Below are 17,016 nucleotides of genomic sequence, written 5' to 3' on the forward strand. Positions count from 1 at the left end.
TCTTTCTCCATGTCCACTAAAAGTAGGACAAGAAGTAGTGGGCTTAGAATAAAGTTGGGGTGGGGAAACCTTTATTGGGTCAGAGGCCACTGACCCACAGAGAAATCAGTCGGGGGCCACATGCAAGTGAGATTTTTTTTCTAAAACAACCATTCTTACCATCAATTTTTATCCACTGTATCCTACCAAAGAGACAGAAAAAATATAGAGCTCTTTCTGTGCTTTATGGATATGCCCTTCTCCATCACAATGGATCACCTGTCTTGTCTAATTTTTCTCCTCTTCATCTGAAGCATAACTAGTGAAAAATAACTCATCCAGGACAGAGTCACACCATCTACTACTATTGAGAGAGGCTGTTTGCACAGAATGAAAGATGAAGTTTAATGGTAGACAGTAATACTACACAAACATTTAATGATCTCTGAAAGTGCAGCACACAGAATAATGGTACTAAGCTACCTCTCTGGACACTTCATCTTCCCTACCTCTGAAAGCTTTATCGGAGTTGACTTGAATATCCAGCACCAACCTGCTACAGCACATGGGGATGCTATTCCTGCATGGTAGGGCTGAGATGTGATGTTGGATGGTGCCCTCTGCTGGGTAAAACCCAAAACTGAGGCTCTAATCCTGGGGTCAACAACCTTTCCAAGGCAGTGTGGAAATGTGGCCTTTTGATCTCTATGTAACTGTGATACTTTCACAAATAGTCCTACTTACAACAGCTTCATTAATAAATAGATGCAGAGCTTTACCATTTCTGTCTTTTTAAATCTCTGGGTGGCTGGGTGTTTTAAATATGTAAAAATGTCTAGGACTCTAACACAGGTTGAGTCTCTCTTAGTCCAGATTCTTTGGTCCAGCAACATCCCTTGTCCAGCAGGGGGAGATGACACATCCTAGCCTGTCCAGGATGCCCTCCATCTGTGGGGGATATGGGGAACAAGAAACATCTGTAATCCCACCTGTCTGTGCGGGAGATGAGTGGGTGCAGATGTGAGACACGGCAACCTGTCTGTGGGGGAGGCAGGGGCAGTGCATGTGAGACAAACCCACCTCTCAGATTCAGTGGCGGGGACACAGGCCCACAGCCCAGGTGCAGTTGCTGAGCTGGCCCTCCCAGAATCCCTCTTGGGACAGCCCCCCCCCACCCCCCCCTACCCTGCTAGGGTCCCTTTTTGCCCCCACCCATCTCTTACTTGCTTACTGTTAGCCAGCTGAATTAAGTAAGCAGACAGTGGGGAAGTGTCCACTGTTGAAGAACAAGATGAAACTCTCTCATCCCACACTCTCTTGTCCAGTAACATCAATCATCCAATGGGACGATAGATGTCACCAGACCAGGGAGCGCCTGAACTTGACAGCTCCAGTTGTGTATGGTGCAGCAGAACCTGCTGGTAGCAGGGAGCCCCAGGAACATCCCCAGGTCAGACAGCCCTGCTACCGGGAGCCTGGCTGGGGTGGGAGAGCCCAGGTGCAGTCAGGAGTCCCAGAGCAGGGAGACAGTGGGGAGCCTGGCTGTGGCACAGAACGCTGCTAGCAGCCCCAGAGCTGTGTGGAGGCCTGTGAAACCAGCTGGGGCATGGAGTCCTGCAGCCCCTTGGGCACCCTCCTTTCCTTTTTCCTTGTGGATCCCAACTTAAGGCTTGCTTTATGGTGGTGGTGGTGGTTGGTTTTCTGAGGGTATGTCTCATCCATCACTATCTTCTCTTCCTGATTCCTTCTTTGGTAGGAAGTTGGTGAGTCAGTTGCCACAGGCCTTGGTTGTTGATGGTGTATGACCAGGGGAGCCGAAGGATTTTATGGAGGCAGTTATTGATAGATGTACTGTAACCATCTGGTCTCACTGAGCCCAAGCACTGCTAGCTTATAGCATCCCATTTCTGCAGCCAGTTGCACTGTACTTTGTTCTGATGTTCTATGTTCTGATGATCAGGGTTTTCCTGGTTGATGAAAGCGTGGTCGGCATTGTAGTTTCCTTTCAGCTGTCATCACAGCATGTCATACTCCCTCGAGACAAGGGCCCTTTTTCCTCACAGGATAGGAACCTGTTGAACGGTAGATGTTTCTGTAGCAGGGAGTGTTTTACTGGGAAGGCGTGATGGCCGAATGCCCAACCCTCCTCCTTTCTCATCCAGATTTGGGACTGACCATGGTGGAGCTGACCAGAAAGGAGGGAAGGAGAATTTATGGAGATTAGGATCACAGAGTCCTTCTCCTGGTTCTCAGCCCTGAGCACAACTGATAGCAGGCTTTGAATGGTGCATCCCCCGAGAGAACTGGAAATAATTTTATATGGGTGGAAAATTAAGGACCTCTGCATCTGGGAAGCCAGGCATGTTATGCACAGGTAATTCCCCACTCACTTTTCTCTGCAGCCCTGAGCCAAATAATGCAAAGAAGGGCTGAAGAGGCAGCTTGGGTGGCTCGGGGAGTGGGACACAATGTGGGCTGGGAGCAGAGAAGTGGATGCTGCAGTGTAGCTTGTGGGTAGTTCCAGCAGACCTAGCAAAGTTCTTATTCCCTCAGCTGGAGTATTGCATCCAGTTCTGGGACCCCCAGTGTAGAAAGTATGTGGGAGCATTGGGGTGGGTTCAGCAGAGGGCAGCAAAGATGATGAAGGGGCTGGAGCACATGACCTATGAGGAGAGGCTGAGGGACCTGGGTTTATTTAGGTTGCAGAAGAGAAGAGTGAGGGGTGATTTGATCGCAGCCTTCAGCTTTGTGACGGGGGGGGGGGGCTCTAAAGAGGTTGGAGGGAGACTGTTCTTTGTGGAACAAGGAGCAATGGTCTGACGTTACAGGAGGAGTAGGCTGGATATTTGGAAGAACTATTTCACCAGGCGGGTGGCGAAGCTCTGGGATGTGTTGCCTGGACAGGTGGTGGAATCTCCATCCCTAGAGGTTTTTAAGTCCCGCCTTGACATGGTCCTGGCTGCGATGATTTCCTTGGGGCTGATCCTGCTCTGGGCAGGGGGCTGGACTCCATGACCTCCCGAGGTCCCTTCCAGCCGTAGGTACCGGTACCGAGAGGGACGGGGCTCAGAGCTCCAGGGGAACGGGCAGCTCGGGCGAGGGGGCTGAAAAGCAGCTGGGTCCAGCTTCCCTTGCGCCGCTGGCTCCGTCCGAGGCCGGAGCGCTGCCGGGTTAGTCCTTATGGAAGTGGCGGGTTCGCCTCTGCCTGTCGGGGGGTACCGCGCCCCTCCGCACCAGAGGTCTCACTGCGGCAGCGGGGAGGCTGTTGCAATGCGGGGAAGACGGGGCGGGGCGGGCGAGCGCGGCACCAGCGGGGCTATAAACACCAACTCTCCGCTACCCCCGCCAGCCAGCGCCCAGCGCGCGGCGCTCCCGGGACGATGGGGGCTGAGGCTGCCCCCTGCCTGCTGCCCGCACCCCCCGAGTCCCCTGCGGGTCTCCGGGCCCGTCTCTCCCCCGCGCACGGCCAGAGCCGCGAAGGAGGAGCCTGCGAGGGAGGAGCCGCCGCGGACGGGCAAGGGGGGGAACTCCTGTTTTGCGATCTTCCTGGTTTCCAGCGCTTTGCTCGGCCGGGGGCGAAGGGAGCAGGACCTCGCCGGCCCTTCCAGCCAGGTACGTGGCTTCTCTCCAGCTGCGGCCGGCTGCCCTCCGAGGCGCCGCGCTGGGGCTCGGAGGGGCTTTGCCGACAGCTGAATCGCGTCGGGGTGGAAAAGTTCTCTTCCCCTCTGGCCCAGGCGCTCTGTTACACAACCTCCGCCTGCTTGGCAGCCTCCCCGGCACTGGGGGCTGTCGGTTTTGTGTTTCTCTCCAGCTTAATATTTCCTCCTCCAAATTATAAAGGGCGGGTGGGCGCGCAGGGACCTGGGCGCCCTAGTTTTTGATTTGATTGTGAAAACTTGGGCACCATGCCCTGCTCTTAATTCACAGTCAAATCTTCCCTGGTCTGGTGGGAGAGATCAGAGGTTTTGCTGGAAGCCTGACGTTTCTCTGCTAGTCTTTGCCCTGCTTGTTGTGGGAGTGGGGTTTGCACTAGTCCCCCTAGGCCTGTCGAGGCAATGGTGAGAAAGGGGATGAAATTGGTACTCACAAATAGCATTCTAGGTACTATTAACACGTTAGTGCTGACAGCACCTGTGTGAAGTAAGTACATAGATTTTCTTGCATGTCAAGTGGAAGTAAGGACATAGGATGATGCCTACAGCCCTACAGGTATTTAGGTGGTTTACTTCCCCTGATTTAATTAGAGGCTCTGGGCATAAGTGATTTCCGAAAGGCTAGTCACAGAGTCAGCAATGCACAGTCTTGCCTGCCCGCTAATCACTAGGCCCTCTTGCTCTTCAGAGGCTGTTCATAATCTGAGCCCCATGGAGTGATAGGGAGCTGTCATCCACTTATTTATTCTGGGATTTTGGTTTTAAATCCAGTCCCATCTATATGTCATTGCACCTTGGACAGTACATGAGACTGCAACAGGACTTAGAGTCAGCTTGGCGTTTGGCAGCAGTGCTTAAAGATTCCATGGCTGAGATACTCAAATGAGCATAAAGGAGTTGGGTGCTGAAATCAATGGGATTTGGGAATTTAATTCCCCTTGGCTCCTTTGAAAAACACCAAAGACGTTCTCTTCTCTCCAGCTGGAGGCTTTGTTTATTCCATCCTTCTAAGCCTTGTGTGTCAAAGTTAGTAATCTGCTCCAGGCCTATGAAATGTTCTGGTGTCAGGTAAAAAATGTGAAAGGAAAGAATTTTTGAGCAGCGCTGTAATCTGAGGTGCATGGTGGCCAGACAAGCACAGCTAATCTTGCTGCATCCCTCTTTCAGTGAATTATGGTGAGGTCACAGCCAAACCCTCCAGCATTATGGCAGGAGCAAGAATGAAGCAGCCTTTGCCCTGTGAGCCTTTTAAATAACCAGCCACTTCTTTTATGGTCCTGATTCAATCACTGGTTATTCAACTAGTATGTGACACTATAAGACAGGACATTTTATATTCCTCCCTCTTGTGGGTTTGTTTTGTGCTTGTTCCAGATCTCCTCACAGACCCTGACTAAAGATTCCCCAGTCATTGTTACTTGCCGGTGCCGGGATGGCAACTCCATCATTTCTGTATTTGCTGCTGAGCAGTTCAACATGCTTCTTCCTTCCAAGGCCCAAGTGTGAATTCTGCACTGTTCTCTATGTTGGCATTTCTAATAAGCCATCTAGTTGCCAATGAAAACGGCTGACATTGCTTTTTCCATAAAGAGGATGTCTGCCCTTTAGGGTCAGGAGATCTGGGTTCAGTTCCCAGATCAGCCAGAGATTACTTGGCACAAATCACTTCTTTTCTTTTTACTTGTGAAATGGTGATAAAGAGTTGCCCTTTATCTGTTTTGCTTATTTAGACTGTGAATTCTCTTGGTAAGGGACTGCCTCTTGAGGTGTGTCTGGGCAGTATCTGGCACTATGGCGCTCTGATATTGTGACTGGGTGCTATCACAGAAGATCACTTGGAATGTTCCCTGGTGTGCTGATTATGCCACTGACTTATTGCTCTCTGGGGCTCCCCACCACCGTATCTTGCTGGTCCAGATCCTCTGCTCTCCCCAGCCAAGGCATGGAGCTGGGGTTACTGCCCCCTGCTTCTCCCCACAGAGCAGTTCAGACACTGATTTACTTCCACTCCGGGAGGATGGAGCTCTAGGGCACAGCAGCCAGGAAACCAACTTTCAAAAGGGATCAATCCCCGCCCAGAATAATTCATCTCTCTGTGTAAAAGTTTTGCACAGAGTGTTCATTGTGCAAGCCCCCTCATCGATGAAAGGGAGATATGTACAGTGGTGGTCCTTCCCTGGTAATCATTACTTACACTGAGCTTGATAATAAAAACTCTTTTTTGTTTGTTTATGAAGCAAAAACAGTAGGCTTTAAATGGTTAGAAGTTAAAAACAGGCAGATCAAAGTGAGTTACTAAATTTAAAATAAAGGAAAATGCAGAACTAGTTCTAACTTCCCTAAGGACTTGTCTATGCTTACTGTAAGCTCTACAAGCTGGTGGTCGATCTTCTGGAGTTCAATTTTGTGCGTCTGGTGAAGATGCAGCAAAATCGACGTCCCTGGGCTTGGCTGTTGACCCTTGTACTCCATGCTATCGTGTGGAGTTAGGGATGTCAGTGCAAGACCCTAGAGGCTCAGAGTTCACTAGAAAAATATGTCAATTCTGATTCTAGCTATGTAAAGTCGTAGCTACAATTGTGAATCTGTAATCAACTTATTTCCCTAATATAGGCTTACTCTCAGTGGCTTATGGCATACAGATTCTTACCCTAAAGAGCTGTTCTCATTTCAGGTAAAATCTTCAAAGCAGAGCAGTTCCTTCCTCTGATTTGGGTCAATATCCTTTCACAGTTCTTTGTTTCTTCCTGGGGTGTCAGGGAGATTACAATGTAGGCTGAAGACAAAAGTCTGGTAGAACAACAAGAAGTCCTGTGGCACCTCATAGACTAACAGATATTTTGGAGCATAAGCTTTCATGGGCAAAGACCCGCTTCATCAGATGCATGAGTGGGGGATGTCAGAGGAGTATTTAATGAGTGGGGTCCCAGTAAAAGGGAGGGCCAGAGATGACAAGGTCTATTCGGTCAGGGTGGAAATGGCCTGTTATCAGTAGTATACATCAAGAGGGGAGAACAAACAAGGCAGATCAGTCAGTGGGGATGTGGCCCATTGTCAGATTCTGGTGTGGAGGTGTGAACTTCCAGTGCAGAAGAATTGCTTTTGTATAAGGGGCCAGCCACTCGCAGTCTCTGTTTAATCCTTGGTTGGTGGAGTCAAATTTGCAAGTGAATTGCAGCTCAGAGATTTCTCTCTCCATTTTATTTTTGACGTTTTTTGTCGTAGGACTGTTACTACTAAATCTGTTACTGAGTGTCCAGGGAGACTGAAGTGTTCTGCTACAGGTTTGTGTATGTTGCCATTCCTGATGTCCATTTATTCATTTACGCAGAGACTGTCCAGTTGGGCCAATGTAAATTGCAGTGGGGCATTGGTTGCACATGATGGCATATATTATATTAGTAGACGTGCAGGTAAAGGAGGTCCTGATGGTATGGTTGATGTTAAGTCCTGTGATAATATTGCTGGTGGAGATATGCGAGCAGAGTTGGCAGCGAGGTTTGTTTTAGCGATTGGTTCCAGGTTTAGAGTTACTGTGCTGAGGTCTATAGGTGTTGGTGAGAATTTGTTTAAGGTTGGCAGGCTGTCTGTAGGTGAGGACAGGCCTGCCTCCCAAGGTCTGTGAGAGTGAAGGATCATTGTCCAGCATGGGTTGCAGATCCCTGATGATGCATGGGAGAGGCTTTAGCTGCGGGCTGTATGTGATGGCCAGTGGTGTTCTCTTGTTTTCCTTGTTAGGCCTGTCTTGTAGCACATGGCTTCTGGGTACCCATCTGGCTCTGTCAATCTGTTTCCTCACTTCCTTAGGTGGGTATTGTAGTTTGAGGAGAGCTTGGTAAAGGTCTTGTAGATGTTTGTCTCTGACTGGCGGATCAGAGCAAATACAGTTGTACCTTAGTGCCTGGCTGTAAACAATGGATAGTGTAGTGTGCCCTGGATGGAAGCTGGAGGCGTGTAAATAAGCATAGCAGTCCGTGGGTTTTCGGTATAGGGTGGTATTTATGTGACCATTGCTTATCTGCACAGTAGTGTCCAGGAAGCGGATCTCTTGTGTGGACTGGTCCAGGCTAAGGTTTATGGTGGGGTGGAAACTGTTGAAAGTCTGATAGTTTCCTGATGGTTAAAATACAGTCCCCCATAGAACAGTAAACCTTTGTTCTACCTCTACACGGAAAATCACTGGATTAAAATGGCTTTCAGCACCAGGTGGTACGGTAATGTGTCTTTCTAGCACCCACCACCTTTTAGACATACAGGACAAACAAGGCTGTTTACAAGTCGTTAAGCTGATCACCCAGTTGCTAAAGTTCTGGGAGCACCAGTAATGGCTGTTACTAGCACATTTAAAACTATAAACAGACATATGCTCCATATGTCTAACTTCATACACAAGAACGATACATGCAGAAAAATATGATATACAGATTCAGCAGGTTAAAACATTAAAATTATACATTACAAGAGAGATTTTGTCCAACGCATCTCAGTTAAGCATATTTGTGTTCATAACAGAAATTTCATAAAGCATGGGGATGGGAAGAAAGTACGTCACGCATGTATATTGTAAATATTTCTAGGAGTTCTTCTGCTAATTTGTTTGATCCAGCTGTAATCAAACGAAGGCTCTCAGGGTTTGTGTTTAATAAATTTGTTTAATAAATTTCTCTTACACATGAGAAATGGGCTATTCAGTCATTTGATCCTGGCACCTTCCCAGCTCTTTAGTCTTCTGGTTTGAGTTAAGAATTCACCTTTGTAATACTAATCAGGGGGCTAGAAAGTTGTCGTAATTTTGGGCATGCCCAGGTGAGATAAATGTGTTATAAAACAGTAGATGTGGTAACTAAAAAAAATGTGATCTGACTGATAAACTGTCTAACCTAAATGGAATTTATTTATTTATTTAGCGTCCGCTCTCTTGAGCCAATGTAGGTGAGTGCCTGTTTCCTTATATCCTTGCTGTTTCTGTGAGTCAGACACTTCATCTAGCAGTTTTCTTTGGTTGTGTTGAAAGCTCTACAGTTGGAACAATTTTGGCCAGCAATTTTTTTTTTTTTTAAATCATTATTTCTTCTAGGAAAGCTCTTGCTTTCCCTCCACCCCTGGACAGTTTTGTTGGTATGGTTGATTTTCTTTGAGTTGAGCTGAAGACTTTTTAATCCATCAGGCAAAGGCCTTACAACATCTCATGGCTGAGAGTGGAAGCTAGCAAAGTTTATATTGGAAACAAGGTGTCCATTTTTAACAGTCAGGATAACTAACCATTCCTGTGATGTGGTGGACTCTCCGTGAGGTGGACCCCATGAGTCAAGATTGGAAGTTTTTTGGCAAGAGACACTGCAGTTCAGTTTGAGGTATTGGATTCGATGCAGGGATTTCTGGGTGAAATTTCCAACCTATGTTATGCAGGTGGTTTGACTAGATCGGGGTGGGGGATCTCTTTTGGGTTGAGGACACTGACCCACAGAAAAATCAGTTGTCCCCACAAAAGGGAGAAGCAAACAAAAAAGGAAAAAAGAAGAAGTTTCCTACCAAACAGCAACAACAAAACTCTCACTGGGCTGACCTGGTGCCCAAAGCTCTGGGCAGGAGGGTGGGTGCAGGCAGGGGCAAAGGGGGCTGTTGCCCAGGGGCCTGACATTTCAGCGGAGCCAGAGCTCCAGACCCCTCTGTAGTGCTGTAGCAGTGCTGTGCTGCATGGCTGGAGGGCGGGACAGTGCTAAGGGCTGACTACGCTAGTAGGGTGACCTTCCGTCCCGTATTGGGCGGGATGGTCCCGAAGGTAGGATGCCCAGAAGCTGTCCCAACTTATTCTTTAAAATGGCCTCATTGTCCCATATTTGGTCTGTTCCCCCTGCCCCATTTCTGCTAGCAGCTGTGCAGGTGCAGCTGCTGGCGGGAGTCACTTCCCTGAGCCTCAGGGAAGTGTGGGCAGCTGCCGCTTCCCCAGGGCTTGGGGAGTGCCAGGGGGATGTCACTTCCCCTGGGCTCTTGGGGTCAGCTGCAGTTGCTGCCTCCTTCCCTGCTCTCTGGGGCTTGGAGGAGGTGCCCCTCCCCACATATCTCCCTGTCCCAAATTTGGAATAGAGAGAGCTGGTCGCCCTGGTCCTCAGCCCTCTTCCACCCTTGGCTCCACTCTTTCCAGGACACAGAGCTGGGCCCACCTCCTACCTTGCCCTGGGGCCTGCAACGGTTGTTGGATCCTGCTGGGTGCAGGAGTGGGGTGTGGGTGCGGGATCTGGGCGGAGGAGGCAGGAGATGGGGACATCTACCTGGCACAGCTCCGGTGGGGGCAGGTGCAGATGTTTTTGCATAGCTCTGTGTGCTGCAAGGAAGTCCACCCTGCAGGCACGGCCCCCCACTGCTCCCATTGGATGTGATTCTTGGCTCAGGGGAGTAATGGAGGCAGTGCCTTCAGGGAGCACGTGCCTTGATAGATCCTACATGGCTCGGGGTTTCCCCCTCACTACAACAGGGAGACTGTGCTGCTGCTCTGGCCATGGTGTGGCTGGAGCGCCAGAGCTGGCTTGCTTCTCTTTGGGGGTGGGGGAAGCTCTATGGGCTGGATCCGGCCTGTGGGTTGTAGGTTCTCAGTCCCTGGACTAGATGATCACAATGGCTGCTTCTACCAATTTTTGCTCCTGGATGGAATCTCAGGGAGTGGGATGAGTGCCTGATCAATTATTAGATAAAGGTGGCGTGTTGTCTGTAAGGTGTCTATTGGGGGTGGGGAAGATGTATCACAAGCACATCCTGAACCTACAATGCTTGGTCACCTCTGGTTTTTCTGGTGTTCAGGGGCACTTCCTGTTTTCTAGCTGTCCTTCCTGATTTCTCTGCCTGCCTTAATTGAAATTAGGCAACATGTGCTGGCGTTTGAACCAAAATATCAGACAAGTAGCCTTTAAAAGCTGGAAAAGAGACTTTGGGTGAGAGAAACCACCTGGAACAAAGACTGTACAGTAAACACTCGGTTATCTAGCACTCCACCAACTGGCACATTCAGTTAGGAGGATCAAAGAAGGCATATTAGGCCAGTGCTGGGGAAGCCTGTTAGCTGAGATGCCTGGACAATGAGATTGGGAGGGGAATATGTTCTGCTGAGTGAGGAGAATGGGAGGGTGAATAACAAGACATGAGAGGCAGCACAAGCATCTGGCTAAGGCACTGAGCTAGCGGTGAGGAGACCTGAGAAGAATTTAACGCATGTATTGTCTAACTTTCTATCTTCTGCTAAGTCTATAAGAAGCAGAGACTCTCTGTTGCTATGTGTTTATATGAAGCCATGGCACAGTGAGGCCCTAGTCTTGGCTGGGGCATTGGGCACTAATGTAATAAAAGTAAAACAGTAGAACTCAACATTAACTTGCTCTGTAAAATATGTCAAGCACCCTTCCTTTTTACTGTCAGCTGAATGTGAGTGGTTTCCAAGGCACTGATGGGGACATCAGTCCTCTGATTTTTGGAGTCACTTCCAATCATACTCAAGTGTGACTACATCTGACCTGAGCCTGCAGAAGTTAAGAGTAGTTGTAGTAGTAAGCCTCTTCCACTCCTCTGTCTTGAAGCATAGGGCATTGACAACCAGTCACCAGTGTCCCCTGTCCTAGGCAATCTTTCCCAGTTCTGACCAGGTGTATCCTGTCTTTTTAGTGTCTGCCTTTAGCTCTCTGCCATGTGTTTATTGGGTGCCCTCTTTTCCGTTTTTCTTGTGGGTTCCAATTTAAGGCTTGCCATATGATGTTGGTGTTTAGCTTTCTAAGGGTATATCCAATCCATCACCATCTTCTCTTCCTGATCTCTTCCTTGGCAGGGAGTCGGTGAGTCAGTTGCCGCAGGTCTTGGTTGTTGACGGTGTATGGCCAGTGGATCCCAGAGGATTTTATGGAGGCAGTTATTGATAAACGTCTGGATTTTTTGACAGCCCTGTTTGTTGTTCTCTACATTTCTGCTCCGTACATTAGGACTGATTTGACATTGGAGTTGAATAACCTGATCTTAGTTTGAGTTCTGATCAGCTTAGAAATCCATGTTTTTCATAAGAAGAAAACCTGTTCTTGCTTTTCCAATCCCAAGATCCCAAAGAACAGCTTAAACAGCTGCAAGAACTATAGAGGAATCACACTTCTCTCTGTGCCAGGAAAGATCTTCAACAGAATCATCCTGGAAAGAATGAAAAACACAATGGGTCCAGAGCTGAGACACCAGCAAGTCGGCTTTCAACAGCATGGATCGTGCATTGACCAGATCACAACATTACAAATTCTATTGAAGCAGTCTATAGAGAGCAGAAATTAGGTGTCCCTAAATAATTTCTCTGCTGAATGGAGGGCCCTTAATTGTTTTTTCTAGATAAACACTTTAAAATTTTGGTCCTTAGTAATGCTGTCCTCCTGGGGCCAATGTGTATCTTCATCACGCTTCTTTCAGAGAGCACAGGTGTTCTTGTGGTGACTCATGAGTTATCTTGCTTCTGTCAGGCACAGCCGTCAGGCACAGACCTGTCTTAACATTAATGCAAATACTTCAGGAGTCTGCGTGGGGAGGTGGTAAGAGTGATACAAATTTAATCTTATGGAGACCAGTGCTTGGTTTGTGTAGCATCTCTGGGATAAACTCCCAGCTCTGCCATTTGTTTGTATAGTGGTAGCTCCTAAGAGCCCCATTGCTGGATCAGGGCTCCACTGTGCTAGGTACTGTGCAAAAATAGAAGAAGAAATGGGCCCCATTGTACTTAAAAGAATTTTGCAGGATCTTTTGCAGGGGGATAAGGCAAAACACCACATTTATTGGTAATACGTATATCAGTCACTACTTGATCATATGCATGCGAGATATTGCACTCATGTACCTGCTCTCACACACAAGCACACTCTGTCTTGTGGTTATTATCAATTAGTTGCCCCCCTGTCTTCACTGATCGGTGAGTTAGATGGCGGAGGGTGGAGCTGGGCTTCTGGAAGGGTGCTCCAATGTTGACCTGGACCTGAGGTCCCCCTACGTGACTCCTTAGATTTATAGTGGTCTCTCTCTCATGCAGATCCACAGCAGTCAGTCGTCTTAGGCATATGCAAAAACCTATGTGCTAATGGCTATGTCAGTCAGCCAGTCATTCCTGGCGCCTTCTTCTCAGGCATGTCAAGCTCAAAGCCTACTGAGAGCTGCACAAACAAAAACTGATAGCTGTCAGGGCCACCAAAGAAAATGTACTTCTACCGGAAAGTCTTAATTATTTATTATAGCTTATGGCTTAGGTATATCTTATAATACTTTCAGGTATTGTTTGAATATGATACAATAATTTTAGTTGAGAATTTAATACTTAATATGACTTTTATAGTATTATAATTTTATTAATAGTTCATAAAATGTGGTGTGTAAAATTATTTGTTCATATGTAATATTTTTTACTTTAAATATAAATTTAACATACTCTGTGCCCCAGCTGGCTCCCAGCCCTAGGGCCGCAAAAAGATTCAATGGGGCCACATGCTTGACATGCTTGTTCTAGATGTTGCCTCAGTGCAGCCAAATTCATCCTCAAAATGGGCCTTTTGAATCTGCTTTCAAAAGAAGGTGCTTGCTTTTTACTCCCACGGTCATCAATGTGTCTGGTCCTCCCCACCTGACAGATCTTTACTGTCCTGGGATCGGGTCCTGCTTCCCTCTCCAACTGTTGCAGCTCTTCAGAGGTGCTTGCCTTCCAGGCTGCTCATCCACACCTCATTCATTCAACAGGGGAATCAAGTAAAAGAAAAGATCTATTTTGGCACAAAGACATTCTCTTTACCTTAATTATTTATAGGGACTATTATACCAAGATTTGATACAAGTTTCTATGTAAAAGGACTTAATGTAAAGTTTATCTATATTTATATGCACATATACAAAGTTAATAAGAAAACAGTACAAAAATTACAAGGTTTCCATATAAAAAGACTTAATTCTGTAGAGACTCAATACGAGGTTATAAGAAAATTTGGTGGCAGATGGCAGAACAAGGAGCAGTGGTCTGAAGTTACAGCAGGAGAGGAGTAGGTTGGGTATTAGCAAACACTACTTCACCAGGAGGGTGGTGAAGCACTGGGATGCGTTGCCTAGAGAGGTGGTAGATTCTCCATCCCTAGAGGTTTCTAAGTCCCGGCTTGACAAGGTCATGGCTAGGATGAGTTAGTTGGGGTTGATCCTGCTTGAAGCAGGGGGCTGAACTAGATGACCTCTTGAGGTCCCTTCCAGCCCTGTGATTCTATGAAAATAATACAGAATTTTTTTCTACAGCCCCTGCCCCCGAGATTTTTACAATCCAAGTACAAGAAACAATAGCTGAATACAAACAGATGCAGGAAACAAGGAAACACTGTTGGTCCGCAGAACAGGCAGCAGCTAGTATGAGATGCCACCTGCCTAGTGTTGATGAGTTATCTGACTCGATGTGTGGCCAAGACCTTTCCCTCTCTGCGCCTGTTTTCCCTGCCAGATTTTCCCTGTTTCAGCTGTAAAGTCTGCAGCAGGGATGGTTTTTTTCACGAGGGATGTTTAGCACAGTAGGGCCCAGAAGTCAGCTGAAAGCATTAGGTGCTCCCATGTTACCAATAACAACACGTAATCGGAATCATCTGCTGATTTGCATTAAGGGTAATGCAAATGGTTTAAAAATGGTTGACAGCAGTTGGGTCCATAAACTGACCATTCCGGCAGATGCAAAGGAAGAATGTTTGAATGCTGCAAGAAAGCTAGTTCCCCTCATGGTTCTCTCTTGCGTGGCTTAGCTGTAACGTAGTCCATGCTTAGTAAGAACATAGACCGATATTAATACTTCCCAGGAAATTCCTCCATGCACTACATGATGTCAAAACCAGAAGTGCTTGCAGAATGCTGCCTTCTTATTGTTTAGATTGCAGTAGCACCAAGAGAGGCCAGGGCCTGACTGAGTTGGGTGCTTCACATATACATACTAGGACACAGTCCCTGCTCCAAAGTGCTTACTGTCTGAATAGATGTGGGAGAAAGGAAGGAATAGTACACTGCTAAAATAGGCTACGTCTACACGTGCATGCTACATCGAAATAGTCTATTTCAATGAATAACGTCTACACATCCTCCAGGGCTGGCAACGTCGACGTTCAACTTCGAAATGTTATTTTTACCATGCACACACGAACCTTTGCAAAAATATTTCCATCCATGAACACAGAAAGTTAAAGGCAGGCAAAGTAAGAAAAATGCTGCATCTGAACTTACTAGAGTTGGATTTAAGGCTATTTACTTTATATTTTGACACCTCATGTGATATTGGCAATTTGCGTTTTAATGGCTATAAAGCTTTAACTTTTTTGAATCTCAACATCTCCTACTATTAAATACTAGTGCAGGGGTCAGCAACCTGCGGCTCGGAGCTGGATGTAGCTCTTTAAAGACGTCTTTGTAGCTCTCGATGCTAAATTGCGAAATGAAAAAACAATCCCTAGCTTCCACACAGTACTTTTCATTAGTAGATCTCAAAGCACTTTACAAAAGAGAAGGAAATCATCATCCTTAGTCTACAGAGGGGAAGACTGAGGTGCAATAGGGGACTGTCCCAAAGTCATCCAGAAGACTAGTGGCAGAGATAGGAATTGAACCCAGGTCTCCTAAGTCACAGGCCAGTGTCCTGCTTGGTAAGATATACTGCCTTCCTGGTATCAACCTCTTGTGAGGTTGGACTGAAGTCACTTGTGGACTGTTATTTCCGTGTCATGCCTTTTCTTGGAGGCCCCAAAAGCACCAGTCAAACAATCAGCAGGCTGTGCCAAGAAATCTGCCTCAATGCAAATCTCTTGTCTGCAGACCAAATGACGCAGCCCTGCTTTGCTTTGTGGCTGCACCTTCTTCATAGCATGCGGGGGTTTTCTTGAAACCAGACTGATGTGTCTTTGCTTGGGAGGTTGTGCTCAACATCCTAGCCAGGGCTGGGATAGGGTTGCGAGCAGCTGTTCTCTGTCTGAGCAGATGCCTTGGCTGTTCCTTTGGCTTAAGAGTGCAGGGACAGTCCGGCTGGCTGCTTTGGCTCTTAAATCCCACCCTAATCGAAATAGGCGCTGCGAGGGAACGTCTACACGCCAAAGTAGCACACATCAAAATAAGGGTGCCAGGAACAGCTGCAGACAGGGTCACAGGGCGGACTCAACAGCAAGCCGCTCCCTTAAAGGGCCCCTCCCAGACACAGTTGCACTAAACAACACAAGATCCACAGAGCCGACAACTGGTTGCAGACCCTGTGCATGGATCCGCAGCTGCCGCAGCAGCAGCCAGAAGCCCTGGGCTAAGGGCTGCTGCACACGATGACCTGGGCTGGAGACAGAGCATCTCTCAACCCCTCAGCTGATGGCCGCCATGGCGGACCCCACTATTTCGATGTTGCGGGACGCAGATTGTCTACACGTGCCCTACTGCGTTCAACTCCGAAGTAGGGCGCTATTCCCATCCCCTCATGGGGTTAGCGACTTTGACGTCTCGCCACCTAACGTCGATTTCAACTTTGAAATAGCGCCCAACACGTGTAGCCGTGACGGGCGCTATTTCGAAGTTGGCGCCGCTATTTCGAAGCAGCGTGCACGTGTAGACGCGGCCATAGTCTCTCTAAACAGTAGTCTCAGCACCCTTTCCACCCCCACACTCACCATCAGTGCCACTCCACTTTGGGTGGGCGCGGGGTTGGTCCTGCCCCCTTCCCCAGAGCAGCACAGCCCAAGAGCAGCACAAGCTAGAGCAGCTTGCACTGCGCTCAGGCTGCACCACTCCAGGGGGAGGGATGGGACTGCACCTGCACTCACTGGAAGCGGCGTGGCCTAGCAGGGCAGGGGTGGGATAGGTGTGGACATAGCACTGAAGGGAAGCGCTTGAGGCAATGAGAACACTGGGGGAGGAACACAAAGCCAGTGCCCCAATCCCCTGGAGCCCCCATCACCTGTCATCACTGGTCCCTAGTCTTTTCCATTGAGTTTGGGAAAGGTACTGATGCCTGTTTTGCCTTTGGCCACTAGAACAGGTGTGAAAACACCTCTCTCAGCAGCTTTAGTGCACCCACGTTACCCCACTGGGAAATACCGTTACCAGTGCAGGAGTGGAAAACACTCTTTAGACCAAATACCTTGGCACGCGGCAGTTGTCCGCGCTGCAGTTTTGTAACATGATTTCTCTTCTTGGTAGTCCGCCGTGTCCGACGAGAACGTCTTGAGCTTGCCCAGGCTCGTCGCTTGTGGACTCGCATGTGGCTGAAGAGTCCAAGCCTTGAACGGCGTGGGTGCTCACAGGAGGGGCAAGGGAATTGTCCTGGCTCTGTCAGTGCGGCTGCTGCTGTTGCTTTCCTCCTCGCACGAGCATCAATCAGGCGTACGCGTCGCTG

At 48.1% G+C, this 17,016-nt stretch overlaps 1 protein-coding gene across 1 annotated transcript in view; it reads left to right on the top strand.

Annotated features, from left to right (window-relative positions):
- Positions 1 to 3,336: 3,336 nt before the first annotated feature.
- The window catches only part of CAPN1 (calpain 1), a 61,267-nt gene continuing 47,587 nt past the window's right edge, over positions 3,337 to 17,016 (top strand). The window contains exon 1 of the mRNA XM_075004797.1: positions 3,337 to 3,591. The gene's annotated coding sequence lies outside the window, so the exon portion shown is untranslated. The remainder of the gene's footprint in view (positions 3,592 to 17,016) is intronic.

This window comes from Carettochelys insculpta, chromosome 11 (genome assembly GCF_033958435.1).
Source record: "Carettochelys insculpta isolate YL-2023 chromosome 11, ASM3395843v1, whole genome shotgun sequence".
NCBI lineage: Eukaryota > Metazoa > Chordata > Testudines > Carettochelyidae > Carettochelys > Carettochelys insculpta.